The following is an 8,114-nucleotide window of genomic DNA, read 5'->3' as shown; positions in this document are numbered from 1 at the left end:
TGCTGGATTGCCCCATATTGTGACGTGGTGTGACGTCTGTGGGTTTCGTAATAATCTTTTATTGGTGATCAGCCAGGATTTGTATGTTTCTTTAAATAAGATACTTTCCCTAAAGTGTGGTGGGATTTTATCTCTGGGGGAGTGGAGAAGTGCATTGGGGGAATATGGGTGAAAGAACGCCAGTTCTAGCTCATAATTGGTGAACATGGATCTCTGCCACAACCAATCATTGATGTAACGAAATCCGACCGCTTTGCTGAATAGATCTATGTCGGGCATGTTTAGGCCTCCCTCCGCTCTAGGTAATTGTAATTTTGCGTAGGCAATTCTCGCTTTTTTACCTGCCCACAGGAAGGAGGTAAAGGTCTTGATGACATTCCTACTATCCGCCTTTGAAAGTGTCATGGGTATCATCTGGAGGAGGTATGTGAGTTTGGGGAAAGCAATGCTCTTAATAACTGATGCCCTGCCCATCAATGACAGTGGTAGATTGGTCCAGCCATTTAAGAGTTTGGAAATTTTTGCCAAGACGGGTTTAAAGTTAATTGTGTACAGTTGGTCAATGCATGTGGGGATTTGTATTCCTAGATATTTAAATGAGGACGTCACTAACGGAAACTGAGCAATGTCTGGGTGTGAGCTGAGCGATGTGGGACTTCCGGACAGAACCATAAGCTCCGACTTGTTGTAGTTCACTCTATAGCCAGCGAAAGAGCCAAAATCATCTATCAATTGAACTATGGCTGGTATGGAGCATTCAGGTTCAGATACGAATAAAAGCATATCGTCGGCAAATAATGCCATTTTTAAGTCAGCTGCTCCTATTTTGACCCCTTTATAAACCGTGGACTGTCTCAAGGCTATGGCTAAAGGTTCCAGTGCCAATGCAAAAAGCAGCGGCGATAAAGGGCAGCCCTGTCTCGTGCCCCTCTGAATTGTAAATGGTTGGGATAGAAAGCCATTTCCCAAAACCTGAGTAGTCGGGTTTGTGTATAGTTGTTTTATGCAATTTATGAATTCGTCCGGCATCCCAGATCGCCTCAGTGTTTCAAATAAATGTTCCCAGCTCACCATATCGAACGCTTTTTCAGCGTCTAATGATAGAATTACATTTTTCTCAGTTGTCGGGTTAAATTTGATCCATTCCATTGCTGTGATTACTTTTCTAATATTCACGACAGACTGACGTCCCCATATAAATCCAGATTGATCTGGGTGTACAATAGAGGGCATCACTACTTTTAGTCTTTCAGAGAGTATTTTTGTCAACAATTTATAATCGGAATTAAGGAGGGATATTGGCCTATAGGATCCTGGCTGTTCTAAGTCTCTACCGGGCTTGGGCAGTACTTTGAGTGTGGCTGAGTTGAAGTATAAAGGTAGTGGGGTACCTCCCAAAATCTTGTTAAATATTTTGGCCAGTATCGGGCTAATTTTATGGGTTAATATCTTGTAGAACTCATTAGTGAGTCCATCCGGACCGGGAGCTTTCCCTGTTTTTAGGGTTGTGATGGTTTTTGACACTTCTTCAGTTGTTATAGGTAGGGTTAAGGATGCTGCCTGTGTGTTTGATATCTGGGGAATTTTGATCTTTGACCAAAATGTCTCTTGTTTGGTAGTGTTTACTATGGGTGCGGAATATAGCTGGGAATAAAAGTCTCTAAAGACCTGTGTAATTCCGGGGGCTTGTCTGATAAGTGTGTTATCTGGGGACCTAATGGACTGTATAGTGGACGTTGGGTGTCTGCCTTTTAGTAGGTTGGACAGCAATTTCCCAGGTTTGTTGCCGTATCTATGTATAGCGGCGTCTTTTTGAAAAGAAAACTTGGCCTCCATAGAAGACAATATGCCATCAAAGGATTGCTTTTTATCTAAATAGGTTGTCCTATTCATGTGGGATGGGGTTTGTTTAAATTTTTGAAAGGCTGCAGTCAGTTCCTGTTGCGCTTCCAAATAGGTAGAGCTTAATGTTTTTTCTCTATGTTTGCAGTAGGAGAGAATATGACCCCGTATCACAGGTTTGAAGGCTTGCCACAATAGCATTACTTAAGTGAGTTGGAAACTGAAGCAGGTGAGTTATCTTGCATTCTGTCTTGTATTCTTTATCTGTCTTTCTATATATAGACTGCAATTTTGAGGGAGAAATCTGAGTGTGATTTTGGTTGTGCCTGTATCTGTATAGTGTATTGTTACTAGGTGTGAACTGATACTAGGAGGAGGAGTTAAATCTAGGTGTTAAGAGAGATTAGGGGGAGGAGCTGAGTGTAACAGCTGACTGACATACTATATAAGGAGGGGCAGAGCTCATTTTGAGCTGGCTCATTGAGAGGGAAGCTTTCTGACTAAAGTGAAGCTTGATTACTTAAGTGAGTTGGAAACTGAAGCAGGTGAGTTAGAACACTGAAAAAGGTGAGTTTGAACACAGTCTAAATTTTCATCTTCTATTTTATTGTATTATATTCATCTTCTTTCTATCGTATTGCAACCTGTTGCTCAATTTTGACATTTAATTCATTTTTATCTATATTTTCTCCAACATTGTATTTCATTTTACTCATTCACTATTATCTTCTCTTATCTTTGCCACACATTTATTGCACTCTGGTTCCCTCTTCACGCCTGCTCACATTTGCCTCACTTCTGACCTTCTCTGTTCCCTTCATCCTCTCACTTGTTGCTGTTTCATACTTAATTGGATTACTCAATCAACCTGATTTTACCCACTTGTCTCCTCTCTGACAGTAGTTCCTTGCCTGTTACCTTCTCTCTCACTCTGTTTTCTACCAAATCTACTACAGACGCTGTCTGTCCTCCCAAATCCCTCTGTCTGATTTCACTAACCTACCCTCTCACCTTCGGTTCCTCATGGCTGTTAATCTCTCAACTTCACTTTCTCCAACTGCTCCTCCCCCCTCCCATCCCATACCTATCCTGAACACTCGCCCCCGCACCCCCACCCTCCCAACGACCCCCCCTCGCTTCTGCAATCCCAAAAACCTTATCCACATAAATACACAACCCACCCCCCCTCTTTCCTGTGCACTATGGAACGCCAGATCCATCTGCAACAAACTCCCTGCCATCCATGACCTATTCATCTCTAGAGCATTCCACCTCCTTGCTATCACCGAGACCTGGCTCTCCACCTCTGATTCGGTCTCTCCGGCTGCTCTCTCCCACGGTGGCCTCTCTTTCTCTAACACTCCCAGGCCGGATGGTCGCCAAGGTGGCGGTGTGGGTTTTCTCCTCTCAGCCTCATGCACCCACAGTGTCATTCACCCTGAACCCTCTCTCCTTTTCTCCTCCTTTGAGTCTCACTCTATCCGTCTATACTACCCCTACCACCTCCGTGTTGCTGCAATCTACCGCCCCCCTGGCCCTATCTCCCAATTTCTTGACAACTTCGCCGCCTGGCTCCCACACTTCCTCTCCTCTGACCTGCCATCTGTCATTCTTGGTGACTTTAACATCCCCTTGGATAACCCCGCTGATCCTGGCACCTCCAAACTCCTCTCTCTCTGCTCCTCTCTTGGCCTATCTCAGTGGACTACCTCTCCCACCCACATCCAAGGACACTCCCTCGATCTCGTCTTCTCTCGCTCTTGTTCCCTTACTGACTACACTATCTCGGCTTTTCCTCTTTCTGACCATCACCTCATCTCCTTCTCCCTCACTGCTTCCCCCTCTCCCACTCCCCCTCCCAAGCGCATTGTCTCACGGCATAACGTCAACACACTTGATCTTGCTGCCTTCTCTAACACGCTGTGTCCTCTTCTCGCCCCAATCACCACCATGTCCTGCCCGAACCTCGCCGCCTCCTTCTATAATGACACCCTATCTTCGACATTGGACTCTGCCTGCCCTCCATCCTCTATCCCCCTTCGATGCTCCAACCCCCAACCGTGGCACTCGCCTATCACCCGATTCCTTAAAAAGTGCTCTCGCACTGCTGAGCGCTTCTGGAAGAAATCACGCTCCCTCGCGGATTATCTCCATTTCAAATTCATTCTCTCCTCCTTCAGCTCTGCCCTTGCTCTGGCCAAGGAATCCTACTTTAAGTCCCTCATCCTTTCCCAATCATCCAATCCCCGCAGGCTCTTCGCCACCTTCAACTCCTTGCTCTCCCCCCCTCCTCCAGCTCTTCCGTCCTCCATCGTAGCCGCTGATTTTGCTACCTACTTTTCAACCAAAATCTCCTCTCTCAGGACTGCCATCACTGCTGCCATGACCCCACCCTCTCCCTCCTCCCCTCCTACATCCCCACTCCCCTCCTTCCAACCCCTGTCCTCATTTTACCCCACCACTGCTGCTGAAGTCCACTCTATCCTTCAATCCGCTTCTCCCTCCACCTGCCCGCTTGATCCTATCCCCTCCAATATTATCCGTCGTCTCAGTCCGTCAGTCTGCTCTCACCTGGCTCACCTGTTTAATCTTTCCCTATCCTCTGGGATCTTCCCTTCCTCCTTCAAACACGCTCTTGTCTCCCCAATTCTCAAAAAAACAAATCTGGACCCCAACTCCCCATCCAACTACAGGCCCATCTCCCTCCTCCCTTTTGCCTCCAAACTCCTAGAACGTCTGACCTATAATCGTCTCCTAAACCACCTTACTGCTAACTCCATTCTCGACCCCCTCCAATCCGGGTTCCGCCCTTTACATTCCACTGAAACTGCCCTGACCAAAGTCACTAACGATCTAATATCGGCTAAATCCAAAGGCCTCTTCTCTATCCTCATCCAGCTTGATCTGTCAGCTGCCTTTGACACTGTTGACCACCCTCTCCTGCTCAACACACTCCGCTCCTTTGGCATCACTGGCACGGTATTCTCCTGGTTCACCTCATACCTCTCCGATCGCTCCTTCTCCGTCTCCACTCCGAGCTCCTCCTCTCCTACTACCCCGCAGCCAGTCGGTGTTCCCCAAGGGTCTGTCCTTGGCCCTCTCCTCTTCTCTCTCTACACCACCTCTCTGGGCACTCTCATCAGCTCCTATGGTTTTCATTACCACCTTTATGCTGATGATACCCTAATCTATCTCTCTTCCCCCAATCTATCCCCATCACTCCTGTCCAAGGTCTCTGAATGCCTCACAGCCATCTCAGCCTGGATGACCCAACGCTTCCTGAAGCTAAACATGGCTAAAACTGAACTTCTAATCTTCCATCCCCCGAACATCCCCTCTTCTCCCACTATCTCCATCAGTATTGGTGAAACCGAGATCACCTCCACCGACCAAACGCGCTGCCTTGGTGTCATCATTGACTCCTCCCTCTCTTTCACCCCCCACATTCGTGCTCTCTCACAGTCTTGCCGCTTTCACCTACGCAACATCTCACGCATCAGACCATTCCTCTCCACTGACGCGACCAAAATTCTCATTCACTCTCTTGTCATCTCCCGCCTTGACTACTGCAACATCCTTCTCTCCGGGCTACCTCTCACCCGCCTCGCACCTCTCCAATCCATTCTTAACGCTGCTGCTAGGCTCATCTTCCTCTCCCGCCGCTCTACCTCCGCCTCCCCCCTCTGTCTATCTCTTCACTGGCTCCCCATTCCTTTCCGAGTTCTCTTTAAACTCCTCACCACCACCTACAAAGCTCTCTCCTCCTCCACCGCTCCTTACCTCTCTTCACTGATCTCTATCCACACTCCCTCCCGTCCTCTTCGCTCCATCACTGACCGCCGACTGACCTCTCACCTAATCACCTCCTCCCACTCCCGTGTCCAAGACTTCTCTCGCGCTGCCCCCCTGCACTGGAACAACCTCCCGCCACCCATCAGGCTTTCTGATTCCCTTACCTCCTTCAAGCGCTCCCTCAAAACCCACTTTTTTCGACTAGCCTATCCCTCCTCCTAACCTCTTTTGATCCTCTTATCCTGCCTCCGTTCCCCTCCGTTCCTACTTATCCTATTGTTTTTCGTTCGTCCACCCACCTATTTTTAGTATGTTAACTCTTATGAGTAGGGCCCTCCTTCCTCACGTACTCACCCTACCTCTTTACCTCACCTGTGCTCCTGTCCTGTTCTTCCCTTCCTCTACTTCATCTTTAGTCTCCTTGACAATTTTGACACCTACTTCTGAACTGATGCTGATTTTAGTTCTACCAGCTATACCCCCATTTATACTGTATTTTTCAACACACCCTGTACGTTACCTCGTCATTTTTTTTTTGTTTGCTATGTACGGCGCTGCGGACACTTTGCGGCGCCATATAAATAAACGTACTACTACTACTTCTTCCTCTAGCTCTCCATTATTTACTAAGTAATCTGCCCATGTTGTTTCTATCATACTTCTAAATGGTGGTAAATTGGTGAGGTGGGCTGGAAATCTCCACTGGCGTATAGGGCTTGTATGGGCCAGTTTAAACAAGAGCGCTGTTTACTGGTAAAACGTAAGTCTCGCTATACCTCTTTTTGTTAGCCCACTTAAATGGGTGCTGGTGACGGTGTAATATATTAAAAAGGGGAATAAAATCCTAACACCCGGACATTGTTAAATTTCTCCATCTAGATCTATTCCTGCAAAAAAAAACATTCTCTGTACCCCCTTTTTTTTTAAGATACTACATAAAGGTACTTTTTTTGTCAATTTATTATACTTTCTGGTTTCTGTTTGGTCAGTATATTTATATGTTATTAATTGGTGTAAAAGTATGTTATATATGTGTAAAAATGGTTAACAATGTGTTAGTCTTTTTAAAGAAATGAACTTGTTTAGGAACTGTATTGTTTCCAATGATTGCAGGATTTAAGACATTATTTTTCTTATATTCAGTTTTTTTAGTGTGCTGGTAACTCGCTAAAATCTAGTAAGATTTTATTAATTACTAATATCTATATATTTTTGCATATTTTTTCTTAATGGTTTTTAAAATTGATTATTGGATTTTGTCTCTCTCCATCGTCCTCTCCAACCTTTTCTTACTTTTTGTTATTTCAAAATGCGATACATATTGTTCTTGACATATTTTTACTATTTACAGTGCAACTGTATCTGTGTCAACTAAGTCATCGAATGCCCCTGATGAAGTCACGTAGCTGACGAAACGCGTTGGGCCTGCTGTTGTATTGGAAAATTGTACATCGTGTCAATTGTTAAAATGACTATGTGTATTTTGTATGCTATATAAGCCGAAGTGTTGGCTTTTTATTTGAATAAATTTTATTACTGAGGATAAAAAGTTGTGTACCTTCACCTCTAAGCACACTCTGTTCCCTTTTTTGTATATATATATATATATATATATATATATATATATATATATATATATATATATATATTTTTTTTTTTTCTTACGGCCAGTGGTGGATGCTGGGGTGTGGGTATTCCGGGCTGGAGGTCCGGGCACCAAGGAGTAGAAACTTCTTGTGGCTAGTGCAGCCCCAGGCTCCGCCCCCCTAATACCCCTTCCTGTCCTCAGAGACCAGTTTTTTTCCTTGGTGCTCTGAGGAACAGGCACCACGCTAAGGAGAGGGCAATTAGCCCTAATTAACTTCGTTTTATTTTAATAATTTTTTTTTTTTTTTTAACACAGCCGTCAGACTCGCAGCGCTGCTGCGGCTGACGGCAGAGACCTCTCCCGGCGTCTGGTGGACGGACCTGTCGGCCGCTCACACCAGACACCTCAGGCACTTGGAGGGAGCTGCAGCCAGGAGAAGCACAGGTAAGCGGCTTCCCCTTTGAGGGAAGCTGGATATCGCGGCTCACACCGCCGGCGGAGGGGGCGCCGCCGGAGGCCTGGCAGCAGTACTCAGCTCATGCTGAGAAACCGCTAGACCACCAGGGATTTCTGCATAAGCATCTCTCTCTGTGGGGAAAGACTTACGCTGGTGGTTCCAGGAGGGGACGGAGTGACAAGATAACTCCGCCCCCATGCTCGCGGCAATGGCCTGTCCTGGGTTCCCGCCGCGAGCGCTCCTCTCCTCCCCCCTGTGCCACAGCGGGGGCCATTTTAGCTCACTTGCTGCCTGCCTGCTAAACGGAGAGGAGCTTAAGAAATCGCCCCCTTTGCCTCCACTGTTATCAGTGACAGGTTGTATTATCCTCACCTCACTTATATGGTGAAGGTGTAGGAAACAAAGTGCCGAATTCCTGTGTGTGTGTGTAGTGTG

The sequence above is a fragment of the Crinia signifera genome, chromosome 5, assembly GCF_055691185.1.
Source record: "Crinia signifera chromosome 5, ASM5569118v1, whole genome shotgun sequence".
NCBI classification, from domain to species: Eukaryota; Metazoa; Chordata; class Amphibia; order Anura; family Myobatrachidae; genus Crinia; species Crinia signifera.
The sequence above is the reverse complement of the archived record's forward strand: the minus strand, read 5'-3'. Positions refer to the sequence as shown.